At 35.1% G+C, this 21,377-nt stretch overlaps 1 protein-coding gene across 13 annotated transcripts in view; it reads left to right on the top strand.

Moving 5' to 3' along the window:
- Positions 1 to 2,529: 2,529 nt before the first annotated feature.
- Positions 2,530 to 21,377, top strand: part of ZDBF2 (zinc finger DBF-type containing 2) — a 111,504-nt gene continuing 92,656 nt past the window's right edge. For 10 of the 13 annotated variants that reach the window (XM_031958227.1, XM_031958226.1, XM_031958230.1 and 7 more), the window contains exon 1: positions 2,530 to 2,842. The gene's annotated coding sequence lies outside the window, so the exon portion shown is untranslated. The remainder of the gene's footprint in view (positions 2,843 to 21,377) is intronic. The other 3 variants (XM_031958231.1, XM_031958232.1, XM_031958234.1) reach the window with 3 other exon arrangements.

Raw genomic sequence — 21,377 nt, 5'->3', positions numbered from 1 at the left:
TATAGCTTCTAAAATGTGAATATCATCACCATTTACATTCCCACTATAATTAATTAAGGAAAATTCACTGGTCAAAATCCGGAATATTCATTACTATAACTTTGTTAATGGGATGGGACTCCTAAACATAAGGTTTTACAAGGGTGGAGATTGTAAATTAACTTTGCATATATTTTGAAATATAAAAAGCTATTATTATTAAAAAAAAAAAAAGAATGGGACTCCTATCCATTCCCTCATCATTGAGCCACCACACAGATATGGATTTTACATAGCCCAGTCAGACCTTTTAGGGCCTTTGCCCTACCTGTTCCTTCAGAACAGCCTATCCCTTATTTATGGTAGCCCACATCTGGAAGTAATACTTAGGAAGCAAACAAGGTGGGAGCATAGCTAGAGCCAGGGCAAAGCATGACTGTGCCTTGTGGGTGGGCATTCATGGCAACTCCTTATATAGTTCTACCCTTGGCATGGTGCTCTGCCTTGGCAAACACAAAGTCTTATAAGATCATCAAGGGGAGTTTTCAACAGACAAAATAGAAGTGCCAAATAAGGAGAATAATTAAATGCCCTGAAAGGGTCAAAGCTTAATTCAGTGATCTAATTTCTGGAGAAAGTCGCAAATACCACTTTATGATTTTTTAAAAAATCTTGGTTGGTACCCTATTTCTTCTAGTTTTTATGAGAAAATGAGAAGACTTGAGATGAAGAAGAAAGAGAAAGTGAAGAATAAAAACAAATTAAGAAAGTGGCTTGAAGGTTTTGGAATAGATAAGAAGACTGAACTGGGGAAGAACAATTGAAATTGGGGAGGAAAAATTTTGGAAGTATTAAGAAGAAATTGAAGGAGAAGGAAATAATACTTAAATCAAATGAAGGAGAAGAAAGGTTAAAAGAAAAAAATAAGAAAAAATGTGGAATAAAGAGAAAAGTGAAACATATGAGGGAAAGAGGAAAAAAGGAAGACTAGGAGTAGGAAAGAATTAGATAAAGCAGAAGGGCATGAAGAGAAGTAAAAAGACTATACTATACTGTTTTATTTATTTTTTGGTTACCTATGTTCCCTCCCATTTTCCAACTATATATTTTTAAAAAATCTAAATTGGTTGGTGAGTTCCCTATACATCTACATTGATGTAAGTTATTCTTTTCTTTCTGCATAAGAAGTGTTTCTAATTATATCTTTTAGCATTTCATTCTTGAGAGCTTCCTATTCCATTCATTCTAACATTCACATTAGAATTTTAGTCTATTTAGTATATTAGATCCTAATATACTTTCCTTGAATACTTAGAAATCTGTTCTTAACTATAATATGCACCTATACTATATCCTATTTTTCTTTCCTCTAAGACAAATTCTTAGCTCTAGTGGTCACTTCTCTCCAACATTGTCATGATTTCTATACCAGTGAATGGTTCCAACTTATTGGTCAGAAATACATTTAGAATGGGCTATCTGTTAGTGTCTCCATATTTTGAAGTTTGAATTACTTATTAAGATGCGCAAAAGAAAAAAAAAAACAATCTAAGTAGACAAAGATGGGATTCAATGAGATGTCTAGATAATTCAAATCCTACATAGCTTTTAAATCATATTTCTGGGTCAAACTTGTGTTTTCTGAACTCCTCATCTATTTCCCCTTTTTGTCCAGGTGGTCTGTAGTATATTCAGTGGCAACATCATTTCTTTTTCTGCCTTTGTTGATCTTCATCCAAATGTTTTCTATCATGCTTCCTTGTCCTGGTCCTTGGATTTCCTCCCATTTACCTTACATACACACAAACACATACATATATATGTATATATACACACATATGTGTTTATCTGTGTGTGTGTGTGTGCCTCTCTGCCTCTCTCTTTTCTCTCTCTCTTCTTTCTCTCTGTCTCTCTCTTTTCTCTCTCTGTCTTTCTCTGACTCTTTCCCTCTTTCTGTCTCTCTGTTTCTCTTCGTCTCTCTGTCTCTCTCGTACATCTCTCTGCCTCTCTCTTTTCTCTCTTTCTTCTCTCTCTCTCTCTCTCTCTCTCTCTCTCTCTCTTCTCTCTCTCTGTCTGTCTGTCTGTCTCTCTCTCTCTGTGGTCTCTTTGTGTCTCTCTTTCTGCCTCTCTTTCTTCTCTCTCTGTCTCTCTCTGCCTTTGTCCCTCTTTCTACCTCTCTCTCTTCTCTCTCTCTCTTTCTTTCTCTCTCTCTCTCTCTCTCTCTCTCTCTCTCTCTTTCTTCTCTCTCTCTCTCTCTCTCTCTCTCTCTCTCTGGGTCTCTTTGTGTCTCTCTCTCTCTCTGCCTCTTTCTTCTCTCTCTTTCTCTCTCTTTTTCTCTGTCTCTGTCTCTGTCTCTCTCTCTCTCTCTTCTCTCTCTCTCTCTCTCTCTCTCTCTCTCTCTCTCTCTCTCCCCCTTCTTCTTTCTGCCTCCCTCTCTGCTCCCCCTCCCCCTCTCACTAGGTAATCTCCCTATTTTTGATAAAACCATGCTACCTCTTAATGACCATCACTTCCTTTTCTAAAGGCTCATCTTTAGTAATATTGCAATAGAGAGAAGAACTGTATGTTCTGGAACACTCTAGGCCTCAAGGTTGGATCTGATTAAAGTTCCTACAATTTTGTTTCTCAGAGACTGTGTGTCTCAGCCTCAGGGTGACTGCTTCAGGAGAGAGACATAGTTAGGGAAGGGAAGAAAGCAGAATACATACGTGGAGAGGATGTTTATGATAGTACTTGATACAGAAAGGGGAACAGCAGCAATATAGCTCCTGGTTGCTGAGAAAAGCTGAAAGAGAAACAGAAATTCTGCTGTGATTGCCTGGGAAAAAAACTGGTGAACATGCTGAGCAGAAATACAGAGAAGGTATGAGTGAATTTTTTCCATTTCCTTGTCATTCTCATACTAAAGCATGAAGGTATTAATTTTCCCACTATCTGCTTGGGGTTGAAACACTTACTTCCATAGTGTATTTGTGTATGTGTGTGTGTGTGTGTGTGTTTTAAAAGCTTCTTTAATCATTGTTTTAATCTTTAATATTTCTTTTTCTGTCACAATATACATTCCTTATTTGATCTATTAATTAGATGTAAACTGAGATCAGATGATGTTAAAAGTTAGTAGCTGAGCTGGGATAATGGAAATATACTTATCTTCTGAAAAACTGCACATTGAATCCAGAGCTGAATTTTACCAGCAATCAAAGTGAAGTTCATGGTTGTACTCCATTTCTTTTTTTCTTTTTTTCTTTCTTTCTTTCTTTCTTTCTTTCTTTCTTTCTTTCTTTCTTTCTTTCTTTCTTTCTTTCTTTCTTTCTTTCTTTTTTAATGGGGACATTTGTCCTTCTTTAGTTCTGTGGCAATATATTTGCCTCCTTTTGATCCTTTGCTGATTCTTCAGCAATCTGTTATTTCTTTCAGTGGCTAAATTCATCTGCTGATGACTCAAACCAATTAAGGACAGTTAGCTACTCTTTTTCAATCTCTTTGTTTACCTTTGGATTTCATCTCTTTATTAATCATTTTTGTTCTTTCCTTTTTGCTTCCTAGTCCAAAATAGTTTTCTGGTTATAGAAAACAGAAACAAGACGAAGTTCAAGAATTCTGTTTCTTTTCTTTTTTTTTTTTGCCATCTATGATAACCTCATACATTGTTTTAGAGCAGTGGTCCTGTCCTTTCCATGACCTGCCTTTTTCCCTCAACCCTAGTTAAAAAGAAAACACAACTAAACCTTTTTGGGTTTTGTTTGTTATCCTTAACATCCATGCCCAGGTTCAGATGAGTCTGAGCTTTAGAGTTTGTGGCACTATTCTGTTTTTAAATATTATTGATATATTTTGTTTAATGTCATTTTCATTTCCAAGTATATTCCTAGACCCTCCTTTACCCAGAAAACCATCCTTTGTTATGTAAAAAAAAGAGGAAGAAACAGTTCAGTAAAAACAACCAAGTCCTATAGTCCATAAAATGATGTACATGCAAAAAAGAGAGGAAGTTACATTTTCTTATCTCTTCTTTGAGACCAAGCTTGATCAACGGGATTACATAACATTCAGTTCATTTTCTTGTTATTTTCATTTGCCTTGTTGTTATAGGGACACCTAGGTGGTACCAGACTTGGAATCAGGAAGACTCATCTTCCTGAAGTCAAATCTGGTGTCAGACACTTACTACCTGGGTGACCTCAGTCAAGTCACTTAATCCTGTTTGCCTCAGTTTCCTCATCTGTAAAATGAGCTGCAGTAGAAAACCTGTACAGTGTCTTTGCCAAGAAAAACCCCCAAAATGTGGTCACAAAGAGTCAGACACAACTGAAATGACTGAATAAGAAAGTTGTTGTATATATTATTTTTTTTTGTTAATGCTAACTTCACTTTGCATCAGTTCATATGTTTTCATATACTTCTCTTTAGTCTTCATATTCATGATTTCTTACAGCACAGTAATATTTCATTATATTTGTGTGCCACAATCTGTTTAACCTTCTTCCAATGGTATCGTATCTACTTGGTTTCTTAATTGTTATAGAATATGATGCAATAAAAATTGTGTCATATATAGTACCCAACTTAATGCCCTTGGGAGTATAGTTCTAATAGGGGATGGCTTTCTGGATCAAAGGTTGTAGCCATTTTAGTTACACTTTTAGCATAATTCCAAATTGCTTTCCAGAATGGTTGGATCAATTCATAGCTCCACCCACAATTCCTGTCCAATTCCTATGACCATCCTATATCTTTGTCAATTTGCAATATGTGAGATAAAATCTTAAGAGTTATGATTTACTTTATTTGATCATTAGTGATTTAGGGCAATTTTTCTTATAATTGTTAGTAACTTGCAATTCTTCTTTTGAGAATTGCTTGTTTTTATCTTTTGACTACTTATTCTGGTGCTATTCTTTTAGACCATGCAATGCCTGCTATTTCTTTTATTGTTTATATACAAGGTTCCTAAAATTCAAATGTCATTCTCAGAAAACATCTTATTAATGAAATATAATTATATTAGGTTGAATAATTAATTGGATCCTTTCAAAGTTAATAGAAATATTTGTCCATTGATGGCTTTGGGGATGCTGGGCTGGGAATGTGAGGAACAGAATGGGGAGGAAGCTTTACAGAGCACCAGTGTCTTGGTGACCATGGCCCAAGTCAGTCAGTCAGTAAACAAACATTTATTTAACTAATATTAAATAGCCTTTCATTGCAGCACGGCAATCCTCTTTCCTCTCTCAACATGATTTTCTTTGGCACTCACTATAGTGGCTACTCCAAATCTTCATTTCTTTCCAGTTTTCACTTAACATCTCTTTTTATCATCCTATCAGCCAATGTCCTTAATTCATACTTCAAGTTAAAAATCAAGGCTATTTTCCAAGAGCTCCTATTTACCATCATTTTACATCCCTTTGATGTTATAAACTATCTTCTTTAATCTCTGAGGATGAAGTGCTCTTTCTCCTTCTTAAAATTAGCCCTTCTCCATTACCTTTAATCCTTTCCTATCCCTTTTCTCCAGCAGATTGAAATCATTGTCATCCCAACTCTTTAATCCTTCATCTTTCGTTATAAACTAGTTCTTTCCTTATAGTCTACAAAAATGTCTTTCTCCCTTTTCTTTAAAAACAAAATTCTCACTAGATTCTATCATCCTTGCCAGCTATTATCCTATATTTCTAATCACTAAACTCCATGAAAAAGTCATCCATACTCAAAGTTTCCATTTCCTTTTCTGATTCCCTTCTAAATCCTCTTCAGTCTGGCTTCTGACTTCACGCTTTAACTGAAATAATACTCTCCAAAGACAACACTGATCTCTTAATCGCTAAATTTAGTGACTTTTCTCAATCTAATCTTTTTTGGCCTCTTTGCAACGTTTGGCAATGTCTACCACCTACTCCTCCTGGAGATTCTCTTCTTTCTGGATACTTATGACCCTGTCTGTTTCTCTTTGTCTCCATCTCTGTCTGTTTTTCTCTCTCTCATGTGGTTCCTTTTATTTCCTTTGCTGGATCTTTATCCATTTCATTTCCACTAATTATGAATATCCCCCAAGGTTCTGCCCTATGCCTTTTTCTAGTTTCCCTTTATATAACCTCATTTGGTGATTTCATCAGTTCCTGCGGGTTCTTTATACAAATGACTCCCATGTGTTCAGCCTCATTCTTTCTTCTGAGTTCCAATCCCATATCACCAACTGTTTATTTACTAGAGATTGTTTTTAAAAAATTTTTTCCTACTAGAAGTTTTGAACTGGATATCCTAGAAACATCTCAAACTCAGAATATCTCAAACAGAATTAATCTTTCTTCCCAAACCAACTTCTCTTCTAAACATCTCTATTTCTCTCAAGGGTACTATCATCCTCTCAGTTTCCCAGATTTGCATCTTTAGCTTCATTCAAATCCTCATTTTCTCTCTACATATCGAATTAATTGCCAAATTTTAAAATTGTTTTATTTGTAATATACATTAGCTGCAAAACCTTTTCTTCATTCACATAGCCATTACTTTGGTTCAGGCCCTCATTCTTTTTCTCTTGGATTGTTGTAATATACTCTAATCAATCTCTCTACTTCAAGTCTTTCCCCCACTCCAATCCATCCTCCAAACACCTACAAAAGTGATTTTCCTAAACTTTTTTTTTTTTTTTAATTTTCAACTGAACTGGTCAAAAGAAGGAAGAACAGACACACACAGATTTGAGTATAGAAATGTTTTACTTAACAGTGAGGGAAGAAATAGTACTATTATATACACACATATATAAATATATTAAGTAGGAGGTATATATGTATATATGTACGTATATGTATACATATGTTATACAAAGAACAGAAAAAAGAATTGCATAGAAAACTATGAATCTCTATTATGTAGAGCATAAACTTAAAAATATTTAATAAATCCAATTTCAAAAGTGTTCTATTTGCCTGTTTTTCCCCTCCAACCTTCCTTCTGTTCTCTTGTGTGCTTCTTTAAAATGCTTCAAATACACTCTTTTCTTTATTTCCTTCTTTTGGTATTTTGATCTCTAGCTCTCCCCTTCCCCTATTCTCCATCACAATTAAAACAACAACAATTACTAAACTTCCTTTGTAACAAATATTCAGTTCAGGAAAATAAATCTATATATATCATTCTGAAAAAAATATATATCATTTGTCACTTCTAGTTTATCTTGTCTCTCTGTCAGGAGGTTGATAACATGCTTCATCATCAATCCTTTGAAGTTGTGATTGTTCATTGCAGTAATTAAAATCTCAAGTATTTTGAAGTCATTTTTCTTTCTTTTTTTCTTTCTCAATTTTTATAAATTGAATTTTATTTTATTTTCAAAGATCAGCTTTTTCTCCCTTTCTCTTTCCTCCCTTCTCACTGAGAAAAGAAGAAAAAACAAATCCTTGTTACAAAAATGTATAGTTAAGCAAAACAAAATTTCTCATTGGCCATGTCTTAAATAAAACACACTTTAATATGTATTCTCAATTCATCACTTTTCTGTCAGGAAGTAGATAGCATATTTCATCATGAGTCTTCTGAAATCCTAAGTGGTTATTATGTGTATAAGAGTTCCGCACAATAGTAGTCAATCACATTTATATATCATAACTTATTCATCCATTTCCCAGTTGACATGCATCTCCTCAGATTCCTATTCTTTGCCACTTCAGAAAGAGCTATATTTTTGTACATCTTTCAAATTCATTCATTTATCTATCTGACCTTCCTTAATTTACCTTCTCCCTAATTCCCCTTCTGCCTTTCCCACCTATTATTAAGTGAAATGCAATTAGGTATCCAGCCCTCTATGTATATATATTTTCTTTCTTTAGACCAGTTCAGATGAGAGTGAGGTCCAAAATATCAGCTGCTTCTTCCCACTCTCTTCTTCTTGTTTATATATAAATGTCAACTTATGTACCTTCATTATAAAATAACATTCCCTCTTTTCTTTCCCTTTTCTTTTAGTGAATTCTTCTTCTTTCTTTGTCCATTCTTAAGATTAGTAAAACATAATAGAACCATTCCTAGTCTTTATTCAATTGGACTTTTTCTATGAACCCTGAGGATGATATGGATCAGAAGAAACACATTTATCATTTCCTAATATTTGATTGTAAATATGTGAAATAGTTTAGTCCTTCATCATTGTTCATTTATGTTTACATTTTTACATTTCTCTTCATTCCTATATTTGTACTTCAAAGTTTTCCCACAGCTCTGGTCTTTTCATCAAGAATGCTTGGATGGACTCTACTTCATTAAAAATCCATTTCCTCCACTGAAGCATTTGCTTAGTTACTCTTGATTGAAAACCATATCCTTTGCTTTTTGGAATATCATATTCCAGGTTCTCTGTTCCTTTATAGTAGCGACTACTAAATCAGGTGTGTTCTTCTCTGTGGCTCTCTGGTATTTCAATTCTTTCTTTTTGTTTGTTTGCAATACTTCCCCTCCACCTTCCTCCACCCCTTCTGACCTGGAAGTTCTGATCTTGGCTTTCATGTTCCTGGGAGTTTTCATTTTGAGGTTTCTTTTAGGAGATGGCTGGTGAATTCTTTCTATTTACACTTTAATCTTTGATTCAAAGTAACATGAGCAGTTTTCTTTCAAGATTTCTTGAAACATATTCTCTTTTTCTTCTTACTGATTGTGATCAGATACTCCAATGATTCGTATACTTTTTTCTCCTCTATCTGTTTTCTAGCTCTGCTATTTTTACTATGAGATCCCTTATATATCTTCCTTTTTTTCAGCCTTTTGACTTTGTTTTTAATATTTCTTATTAAATGTCAGAGTAATTGGCTTCTATGTGGTCCATTCTAATTTTCAAGGAGTTTGTTGTTTGGAAAAGGTTTTGTACCTCTTGTGTCTAGCTGTTCATTCTTTTCCAAATTCCTTTTTCCATATCTCTCATTTCTTTTATAATTTTTTTTCCTGTAAGCACTCTCATTCAACATATAAAACCATTTTAAACTTTTTTTAAAAAGGACTTTTGCTTCATCTGTTCCAGAAATTCTAATTGAGTTTGTGCCCAAGCTTCTTTTCTTCAAGGTAATGCTTGTAGATGTTTTGGAGTCATTCCCTGGTTTGTGACTTAAGTGTCCCTGCCACTGTAATAGCTCATTATGCTAGAATTCCTTTTACTTGCCCATTTTTCCAACTTAATTCCTAATTTTAGACTTGATATTAGAATTGGTCTCTGTGGCACTTTCAGAAGATCTAAGCTGATCCTAATACTAATTTTTTGAGGGGATATCAAGCATTATAATATTCCAGGATCTCAGAATTTAAGGAATCTGAGATTGCAGGCTGAGGACCTGCAAGCTTTGGGCAACATCTGATTTCTGTCACCTTGGACTGAGTTCTCCAAGTTCCTGACCTGGATTTAGGTCTGTGCAAGAGAAGACTGCTGCTGGATTTTATCAACCAGTGGAAAGCTCTTTTGGCTCAGAGTGGCAGGAATTGTAGGTTCCCCTTGATCTGGAACTCTGTCCCTGGTTATTTCTTTGCAGATTGGAGCTACACATCAGAAATCAGAACCTGCTAGGAGCCTGCAATTTGAGCCACACAACACTGTGTTGCTGCTAGCTTCTGAAGCTCCTTCTTTTTCCATATACTACTCAGGACTTCCTTAACCAGAAACTTTTATGCAAATCTCTTTTTGCTCCACCCTGGATCTATAACCAGGGACTGGGTAGGGGACAACAAAGCTGCCACTTGGCACCTGCCCTTGTCATGGTGCCCCTATAAAGGTCTAGGATCTCCTCTTAAGTCAGTACACAGCATTTCTTTGTATGTTGGAGTATTCTATATACAGAGAGTGCATCTTCAAAGTCAGATCTTGACCAGAATTCCCTTATGTTAAGAGAGTCAAAGGACTCACAGTGATTTCTTCTGGATTCCCCCACCACGATCCAGTCTAGTGCATTTTCTAGATCTGTCTGGAGTAAGTTGTCCAGAGTTATTTTTCTTTACAATGTTGTAGACTCTATATAAATTGTTGTTCATTTAGTCTCCTTTCTTTTCATTTCATACAAGTCTTTTTTAGTTTCTCTGTATGTCTTTTTTTTTTTTTTTTAATAGAGCAGTAATATTCCATCACATTTATACACCCTTCTTTATTTGATCATTCCCTAATTGATGGGAACTTTCTATATTTTCAGTTCTTTGAAAAAACAAAATGTTCCTTCTTGAATATTTTTGAATAATTTGGATTTTTCCCTGTTTCTTTGATCTCTTTGAGGCCTAGGCCCAGTATTATTGGGTGAAAGAATATGCACAGTTTAGTGCTTTTTGGGGTAGAATTATGAATTGTTTTCAAGAATGATTGAACCAGTAATTCAGAACTCTGCCAACAGTACACCAATATGCCTCTTTTTCCATATTTCCTTCAACAATTTTTTCCTTCAACAATTTCCATTTTCTTTGTTTGTCCTCTTTGTCAGCTTGATGAATAGGAGATGAGACATCATCCTTTATCTAAAATAAATATTATAAGTTTTACCCAGAAATATTACTCAGTGAATTGTCAAAAGAATTTCCCCAGACTTCTGGATTCCCAGATTTCCATATTATCATACTTTACTGAAGTAGTGTTTCCATGGAGGAGTAGATATCTGTCAACATCAGGAAAATGAAGTGAGAAAAGATTATCATTTACACTAATGATTTTAAGGAATTTATTTATGCATGGATCCAAAGTCACAGCAAACAAAGAAATGAGTTAATGTATCGCTATGAGTAACACAAGCCAAAAATATAAGTTGTAAGTAGCATTCAGTTACTAATTTTGAAAAAAGAAATTTTAAAAGATTAAAAATTGATAGTTTTATTTAGTTTCATATAGTGCATTTCGGGTTTTAGCTGACAAAATTCAGGACCAGTTTTCAAATACTAAGCAGAATTAGAATTTAGCTCATTAGTGACAGCAGAGGAAGGGATTTTTATTGTTGTGGAGCTGTGATTTCCACTAGTATAAAGAACTCTTCATGTGGAAACTCTCTCCATCCTAAAAATCAGAAATTCCTCTGTAACTTGTGATCTTAGAGAATTAACAGAGAGGGAAAACAAAAAATTTAAATACTTTACCCACGGTTCAATAGCTTAGGTTGTGTCAAAGGCAGTACGCCAGCCCAGGCATTTCTCATATCAGGACTGGTCTTCTACTTACCACACTGGGTTGCTTCTTTAATTAGAATCAGAACTACTAGATGACAATATTATAATGATGATAAATTTTGTCAAGTAATGTGAAATTGATTGGGACATGTTGGATAAAAGCAATATTCAAAGGAAGTCTACATTTATATTAATAAAACTGCAAAATATATTGAGAGGAAGATGTCACATGACAATTAACAATTAAAAAATGAGTGTCTGCATAGTGTTTGACACATAATAAGGGTTTAATAAATGCTTCTTGACTATTTGCTTTAAAAGCAATGATGAAACTATTGGCGTGTGTACAGTAGAAAATGATGTAGGAGGGGGAAGAATAAAGAAAACTTTTTTTTTCATCTAGGAGAGAAGCTGCATCCCGGGATTGACTATTTGAAGAAAAATATAGAAATTGTTATTTTTCTGTGATGATGAATTCTGGAAGCTCTTGCTTCCTCCCCCTCTTCTTGTTTCGGGAAAGCACTGCATCACTACATATTGGGAAATGTTTTAACCTTTGTTTATGGTTATGAAAAGTTAAAATGGACAATATAATGTTCTCTATTCCTTTATGCTCCTGAAGAAATTTAGGTTTTAAAAGACAAAACTATTTTACAGGTAATCTAGACAACTTCTTCTTTAACTTATAGTTAAGGATAGATATAGTGAAAATGATAGATTTTTATTCTAATTACAGTCTCAATAAAAAAAAAAAAACACACAGTTTTATCTCATGATAAACAATTTCTATCATTATTTAAGCCAATGATAGAATTCAAGCATATTGAAAAGAGCTTGGAACCATTGTGTAGCTTTTGACACATCAATTACTTTCTTCCTGAGAATGTTTCTTTTCTCTCCCAGCTTCTACAACATCATTTACAATGGGTTATACTTTTATCTATCTGATAGGTCTTCTTAATTTCCTCAACTTCATCATCTTCTTCTCACTAAATGTGGGAACTTCTCAACATTTTGCCCCAGGCCTTTTTTTCTTCTTGGCACTACATTTTCCCTTGATCTCATTGGTTTGTATGGATTCATTCATCATTTCTATAAAGATGATTGCCAGGTCTATATATACAGTTCTAAATTCTCTCCTGACTTCCAGCCCTATATTGTTAACTTTCTCCTAGACATCTCCAGCAGGATGTCCTTTCATATCAAACTCAGTACAACAAAGATGAAACTCATCATATTATCCCTGAAACTCATTCCTCTTTTAAACTTTTTTATTTCTATTGAGGATACTTGAAACTTCTCTGGTTTGATAAGAACTGGGACAGCTTATGTGTCATGCTAATAGGATTATTTCTGAAGAACTGGGCCTTGAGTTCATCAACTGAGTGCTTCCAAGGAGGAATTTCCCCTACCAGCATAGCACCAAAATATGCCCCACTACTTACTCTTCAAAAGTTGCTTGGGGGTATTGTGAAGTTAAGTGAGTCAGCCAAGGTCATTCAATCAGTATGTGTCAGAGGTGTACTTGACTATGACATTTGACTGACATTCAAAGCCAGGTGTACTTGAACATGAAATCAATTCTAACTTTCATGCCAAACTGCCTTTTTACCGCTGCCATGACCTTTGAAAAGCTAGGGGCATTTCTCCACCAATTTGGAAGAATAAGGGGAATAAGTCCTCTTTATTCATGTAATCTATGTGCTGCTAAACTCTGGATTTATTTGGATTATTAAGATTTAAATTATGGGAATAATTCATCTCATATTCATCCTGTTACATTAGGAGCTCTGCAAAAACAGGAACTGTCTTCCATTTCAATTTCCATCCATAGCACTAAATGCAACGCTTTGCACTTAGTAAATTGTTAACAAATATTTCATCCATTCATTCTTATGATTTTTTTTGGTTTTGATATACTTTGAAAATTGGAACTCCTAAAGTCATTCTAGATATACAATTGCCCACCATGTTAACAGGATCTTTAAAAAAGGTAAAATCAGAATAGAAAAATATTTAATCAGGACTAAGACCAAGAATAAGATCACAGGGAAACAACCTTATATACATTCTTGGGTAAGAAGAGTCTCCTTTTTAAAATTTTTAACCTGGCTGCACTCCTGGGCTTACTTATGCCCTCTGGACTCATCATCCTGCAAAATCACATCAACCATGAAACAATCTCCTCAGTACTCCCTGTTCCTGGGGTCTCTTCTTCCCTATAGTTGGAGAGGATGGAGGATGGACAGGGGAGAATTCTTCCCAAAGTCTCCCTTTAAGGAGAGTGCAATCTCATAATTTCTCATTTAGTTGTACTCATGGACTTCATTATGTCCCCATGCTGGGTATCCTTTGCTGCCTCTATTTTCAGATTTTATTTAAAGTGTTGTCTTTCCCCTTAGACTATCAGCTACTCGAGGACAGGGACTATCTTTTGCTTTTCTTTCTACCCCCAAGTTTTGCAAGTTGAATTTGAGATGCCTTTGGATCATCCAGGTGAAGACGTCAATGTGACAATTGGTTACAGTTTGAGAGAGAAATTAAGGTTGGGTTTATAGATTTAAAAGTTATTACTTTTGCTTTTGCAAATAAAATATCTTTTTGTAGCAGTAGTTCATTTTTTTTCTTTTTTTTTTGAAACCTAGTGCAAATGGTTTCCACCAGTCTCCCCATCCTATAATTAAGGATTTTTGTCAATCTCTTCTTTCTCTAGGGCTTCTGGATACTTAGTATCCTTCCCTCTGAGGCTGGAATATTAGTAGACCATAATACAGAGTAGCAGCAGCAGCAGCTAATCCCTTCTGATGCTACAGAGCTGCCATTGTCATTTAGGGATGTCATAGAGCTGCCGCTTCTGCTAAATTGGGGACTTCTGCCATTCTATTATTATTGCTGTGCTCTTCTGTGCTGGATGCATCCACTCTAGTGTCCATTCTTCCCAGCATAATTCTAATGCTGCTGCTGCTGCTCTCTGCTACCATCTACTGGTCACTGACTGCCATGCTATCTCAGGGGGAACAATGCATTTGATGATCCCAGGACTTCTTTAGCTCTTTTGTGATTTTAAGTTCTGCAGCCAGCAGCACCCAGTCAGCTAGTTACAGAATTTCTTATGTATGCATTTTGAGTGCCCTTTCTCCTTCCGCCTTTTGTAGTACTTCAGCTTAAATTATTATCCAAGTTATGGTCTTAAAAGTTATTTTAGCTCAAACTATTTATCCTTCAGTCACAAACTATGTTCCCTTCAAATTATCCCATGGACTCTGTTTAGCAAATTATAAAGGCACTGAATGGAACTGTGAAGAAGAGATTCCTCTTAAAACATTTTTGTCCTAGCTGTTGAGTATTACCTCTAGGACCAAATAGAAAATCTTTGTTTAGTGTTCAAAATCTTTAATAATCAACTCTCTGCTTCTTACTTTTTTTTAGATTGATTTTTAATACACAATGCTTTCTGAATCATGTTGGGAGAGAAAAATCAAAACAAAAGGGAAAACCCATGGGAGAGAATAATAATAATAAAAAAAAAAACAGAAAAAAAGAAGTAAACATAGCATGTGTTGATTTACATTCAATCTCCATAGTTCTTTTTCTGGATTTAGATGGCATTTTTTATCCAAAGTCTCTTGAGATTGCCTTGAATCACTGAGCCACTGAGAAGAAGCAAGTCTTTCATAGTTGATCATCACACATTCTTGCTGTTATTGTGTACAATGTGTTTCTGGTTCTGTTTCATTTCACATCAGTTCGTGTAACTCTTTCCAGGCCTTTTTAAAATCAGCTTGCTCATCATTTTTATAGAACAATGATATTTCATTACCTTCATATATTATAACTTGTTCAGCCATTCCCCAATTGATGAGCATTTTCCCTCTTTTATGACTTTCTTGCATTTCAGACCCATAGTGGCAGTGTTTGGCCAGAATACAGTACAGTTTCATAACCCTTTGGGCAAAGTTCCAAATTGCTCTCCAGAATGGCTGCATCATTACCACCTCTTACTTTTTTGATCTTGTACCTCATATTCCACCATGTACTTTGCAATCAGCATTTCTGGCCTCCTTGCTATTACTCCCATAAGATATACTCCATCTACAGACTATAGACATGCCAATTGGATATTCTCTATGACTGAAAAATTCTCTCCTAAAAATAAAAAAAAAAAAATTCTCTCCTCATCACTACCTCATGGCTCCCTTCATATTTCAATTAACATTCTATCTTCTGCAACAAATCTTTTCTCCTTATTCTTTGTGTTTTTCCCTCTGAGATTATTTCTAATCATATATGTGTGTATGAAGAATTATATGCACACACATATCTTTTTTGTATATAAATATTTACATTTTGTAAATTTTGTACATTTTGACAGTGAAGATTGTCTTTTGCCTTTCTTTGTATCCCTAGTGATTAGTACAATGTCAATCCAAATATTGTCATTTAGTCATTCTCAGTTGTGTCCAATTCTTTGTGCCTTTTTGCAAAGGCAATTAGGGTTAAGTGACACAACAGCTAGGAAGTGTTGTGTCTGAAGCTGGATTTGAACTCAGTTCTTCCTGTCTCCCAAGATATCCACTGCCCCATCTAGCTGTCCCAAAGAGGGATGTTTCTTTTTTCTTTTCTTCCTTTCTTTCTTTCTTTCTTTCTTTCTTTCTTTCTTTCTTTCTTTCTTTCTTTCTTTCTTTCTTTCTTTCTTTCTTTCTTTCTCTCTCTCTCTCTCTCTCTCTCTCTCTCTCTCTCTCTCTCTCTCTCTCTCTCTTTCTTTCTTTCTTTCTTCCTTCCTTGCTAAGGCAATTGGGATTAAGTGACTTGCCCAGGAAGTGTTAAGTGTCTGAGATCAGATTTGAACTCCTGACTTCAGGGCTGGTGCTCTATCTACAGGAGGGATGTTTCTTGCCAGAGATTCTGGAGTGGTTTTCCATTTCTTTCTCTGATGGATGAGGAAACGGAGGCAAGCAGGATTAAGTCACTTTTGCAGGGTTACACAGCTGGAAAATGTCTGAGACTGGATTTGAACTCAGGCCTTCCTGACTCAAACCCACTGCACAGCCTAGCTGGAGATGCTTTATAAATACTTATTGGGTGGTTCTTTTCAACAGTGAGGTGATTCAGGCCAGTTCCAATAGATTTGTGATGGAGAGAGCCATCTGCACCCAGAGAGAGAACTATGAGAACTGAGTGTGGATCATAACACAGTGTTCTTACCTTTTTTGTTGTTTGCTTGTTTTAATGTTGTTGTTGTTTTTAAATCTGGCTTTCAAACTTATGCCGCTGAAACTGTTCATCTCAAATGAGTGGATGCCCATCAATCTGAGAATGGTTGAATAAGTTATGGTATATAAAAGTTATGAAGTATAATTGTTCTATAAAAAATGATGAACAGGCTGATATTAGAAAGCCCTGGAAAGATTTACATGAACTGATGCTGAATGAAACAAGTGGAACCAGGAAAACATTATACACAGCAACAGCAAGATTGTACAATGCTCAACTATGATAGAGTTAGTTCAGTGATCCAAGGCAATCCCAATAAACTTTGGATGGAAAATGTCATCCACATCCAGAAAAAGAATTATGGAGATTGAATGTAAATCAACATACTCTATGTTCACTTTTTCTTCGTTTTTTTTCTCATTCTCATGTTTTTTTCCTTTTGTTCTGATTTTTCTCTCCCAATGATTTATGAGGAAATACATAAAAAATGTGAATGTACATGTATAATAAAAAATGTTTTTACATGTAACTGGGGAAATTTTTTTTTTTAATTTAAAAAACACCAGTCAAACTTTAAAAACAAAAGAAAACTGCTCTCCTCAAAGTTATTAGTAATTTCTTAGTTGCCAAATTCAATGACCTTTTCTCTGTTCTCATTGTCTTTAGCCTCCATATTGCTTTTGACACTGTCTTGAAACACTCTTCTCTCTGGGTTTTTGGGACATCTGCTTCTCCTCCCTCCCTGGCTTCCTTTAAGTTTCCTCCAAAATTCTATCTTTTATTGGAAGCCTTCTGATATCCCTCAATTCTAGTCCTTGTTATTTGTATCCTATTTATTACTCTCTGCAAATATTTGTTCACATATCGCCTCCTTCAAAGTTGTAAGCTGCTTGAAGAAAAGACTAACTTTTGCCTCTTTTTGTACCTCCAGGGCTTGGTGCATAGCAGGTACCTAAAAATGTATATTGATTGACTGGTAATTTGTGGCCCTCTTGCCTTTTGCTAATTGTTTGCCTAGATTTGTGGTAGGTTATGCACTAAAAAGGGCAGGGAGGGGCATAGTGGATAGAGTGCTAGATCCAGAGTCAGGAAGACCTGAGTTCAAAACTAGCCTCAGACACTTACTAGCTGTGTGATTCTGGGTAAGTCACTTAATCCCTGTCTGCCTCAGTTTCCTCATCTATAAAATGAGCTGGAGAAGGCAATGGCAAACCATTCAAGAATCTGCCAAGAAAACCCTAAATGGAGTCCAAAAAAGTTAGAAATGACTGAACAAGAATAATATTACTAAAAAAAAAAAAAAAAAAAAAAGCTTAAATACTTCCTTACTGGCTACTGTACTTTTAGCATTTGTTAGCAGAGATCATCATCAAACAGCTTGGAAGAATTGATGTCACAACTGAAGCAACAACAGCAGAAACTCCCATGTCCAGCAGTGAGAAATGGCAAATCAGAGAAAAGAGGCATCTGAAAAAAAAAAAAAAAAGCAACCTTAGATAAAACACAGCTATTTTAGGTGTAAGGGTTAGACTAAATAGCCATTTATTTCAAAATCTATGTATGATATTATTATGATCATTCCAATTCATAGATAGGCAACTAAGGCTAAGAGAAGGGAAGTGACTTATTTATGATTACACATAAAACATCATAGAATTTGAACTCGGGTTTCATAGCTTCCCATCCATATTCTATATACTATTCTCTGTTATCTGTAATGATTGCTAACACCTAGTCTACAATTTCCCTACAGACATATATCCTAAGGGAACTGTGTTGTGTACCAATTAGCAGTCTATCACCTCTTGTGAGAATCCCAACCTTCAAGGAAAGAATAGTTGCATCAAGTCTATAGTGTACCTAGGGATTATTTTTTGGGAGCCATGTGCCTACCAATATCTGGTGTACCCCTTGGGATGATAATCACTACTTTCTGAGTTGACACATATGCCTTATAATTCTCTGCTGTTCCAAAGCTCAAAAAACAATTATGTAGTAATTAGTCACATAAAATTTTGCTTCTGCAAGGCAAAAGGCAAGATATCTATCCCTTTCCTTCTCCTCATTCTCCCCAGGTGCATGGGTAGGCTAGTGGTTTGGACATATAATAAACTCCAAGACCCCAGGTTACCCAGGGATCAAACTTTTAGGAAGTTTTAGACAAAAAGCTGATGCGGCACTAATAAGAGACAGTCTGGTCATCTGTGGCAATAAAATAAGCCAGTGTGTCAAACTCAAATAGAACAGACCTTGCAAGACACATATTGATACAGAAATCCCCAAATTAATATGATGTTGTATTTTTTATTCTTTTGTTAAACATTTCCTAATTACATATTAATTTGATTCTTGCTGCACTAGGGAGTTTTGAAGGCCCTATGGGGCCCATTAGCTATGAGTTTGATACCTCTAATTAGACTGCTGAAAACAATGTTTTTTTTCTGAGTTGACTAATAAAGATTAAAGACCTAGAGGTAAAAGCCCAGGAAAATTTAACTATACCACAACAAGCAAGTGACTGAGGCATAAGATGTGTCAGGAAAACCTGATCTCTAGGCAGTTGAGCTTTAGCATATGTGTGTCCTGGAGCCTGGGCCCACACTAGTCAATCTTTCACCAGTTCACGGTTCTCTCTCTGTCTCTGTTTCTATCTATCTGTCTCTCATCCCAGAATCCCTGAAAGTTAGTTAGAAGGGACTTCACAGGCCTTCTAGTTTAATGTATATCTGAACAAGAATCTCTTCTAAGCTAGTGAGCAGGGGTCATTGAGAACCTTTTGGACTACCTGTGGGATCAGAGAGAAGAAACAGTCCTACTGGACATAGTGGACTCTTCCTCCTCCTCATTACCATTAAGAACTACATGAACCAGACAACTTTGATATTTTGTTTCTCCTAACTAGGAGAGATCTCCATAAAAGAAGGTGGTGAAGATGTTTATCATTTGGTTGATAATATTTATGTAGAATGAGCAGTCAAGGATAAACTAATAAAAGTGTTAGCAATTGTTCAGTAGGCTCATCTGTGACTTTTGATTGACTTTCATAGTCAATTATGCTTTTGGTAGTGTATTCCTTAAAGAACTGTGATGATAAGGATTTTACTATCTCATATGGCATTCTATTCATTTTTAGATATTTCTGATATTTGGAATTTTTTCATTCTATCAGACTAGTTCCTTTTTCAATGGAAAAAATCAATGCTGAAAAGAAAGGAAGGCAATTTGAGGTTTAGATCCTGAAGGAGAGTATTTACACATGCATTAGGCAGTAGAATGACTGCTCCATATCATTTGTACATTGCCTGAAGAAACTATTATAATTACAAAATCAAATTATTAATTACAATAAGCTAAATGGATGTCAAATTGCTTGTTTAGTGCCTGGGAGAAGGTTCAGAGGTAGAATTGGTATGCTCACAGGGGTTCTTGATCTGGGAATCCTCAAACTTGTTTTGTTTTTAAAGTTTGATTTTAAAATAAGTGATTTCCTTTGTGATCCAATGTCTTTTATTTTATGCACTTAAAAATTTTCTGAAAGGTATATATGGGCTTTACCAATGAGGTAGCATAAATGAGTAGAGAATATTATAGTACAAAACAATTTCTTGAAAAGACTCAGATTATCTTAAGATCAAACAATTGACACTGAGCAAATCTCAGGGGGAAAAGGAGGGTAATCAGCATATTTATAGAGGCTAACTGACTACAAATTGAAGTTTTATGCTGGGTGTGGATTCTAACTTGACTGATAGGGTTGTTGTGCCTAGCCCTTTTCCTCCTCATTAGCACCAGTTATATTTTCTCTCCCAGCTATTTGGAATGCTATATGTTGAACATTCTCTCTTTTATTCCTATTTAGGTAGGCCACTTTATCTTATTTTATTTTTTTTTTTCTTTATTTTTTATTTTTTATCTTTATTTCTTTTCTAAACTCTAGGTAAACTTAAAATAATTAGAAGTTATCTTAAAGGAAAATAAATCAACTTTCTTTTAGGAACCAGAAAAAAAAAAAGAAGCATTGACACCTACTTTGGGTTACTAGTTTCATTGGTAAGACAATAAAAACTGCAATGAATGATTCTTTATTGCCTCTAGGATAAAATAGAAAAATCCAACCATGGTATTTAAATACCTCCCTTCATGAAATCTTTTTCTAATCAATTTAGATTGAATATTAATTTTCTTCCCCCTTTATACTTTTGCACAATTGGTCTCTCATGTCTGGAATATATTCCTTTATCTCCTCTGCCTCATAAAATTTTTAGCATAGAGATGGTACCTTTCATAAGTTCTTCACTTATTTGAATTCACTCCCTCTTAAAATTATTTTTTGTATTGTTTTTATCCACACATATATACATATACGTGTGTGTGTGAAAAATATCTCTCCCTATTCATACGAGTTGTAGGTAAGCTTCATGAGGTCAAGGATTATTATTATTATTATTATTATTTTGGTCTTTGTATCCCCAGGATCAAGAATGATACATTGCACATATTTTCTGTGGCACATTTTCTGTGTAAATCTGTTGGGATTGCTTTGGATTACTGAGAAGAACCAAATCTTTTGTAGTTGATCATCCCACATTCTTACTATTATTGTGTACAATGTATTCTGGTTTTACTTATTTAGCTCAATGTCAGTTTGTGGAAATCTTTTCAGGCTTTTCTAAAATCAGCTTGTTCATCATTTTTTTTCTAGAACAATAATATTCCATTACCTTCATATACCACAACTTGTTCAGCCATTCCTCAATTTTTTATGAATCTACTCATTTTTTATGAATTAAATTTTTTTTGACAACTTACTGCTGGACCTTGCCCATCTTATTCATGCACATTCAATTAGAATTAGGAAAGAATAGACACAGACACAACATTAGTGTCATGCATGCATGGCCATATGGCAGTTGGTGACTGTTCCCTCCCCTCTTGGGAGCCTGAAAAACATTCTTCTTTCCTTCACCACCAGGGAAGAGAGAACCCTTTTTTGTAGGCACATTCATTTCCAGTTCAGCATTAAAAAGACTTGGTCACCATTCAGTAGTAAGCTAACAGGA

This window comes from Sarcophilus harrisii, chromosome 3, assembly GCF_902635505.1.
Source record: "Sarcophilus harrisii chromosome 3, mSarHar1.11, whole genome shotgun sequence".
Lineage (NCBI taxonomy): Eukaryota > Metazoa > Chordata > Mammalia > Dasyuromorphia > Dasyuridae > Sarcophilus > Sarcophilus harrisii.
This window is presented reverse-complemented; position numbering and strand designations above follow the sequence as displayed.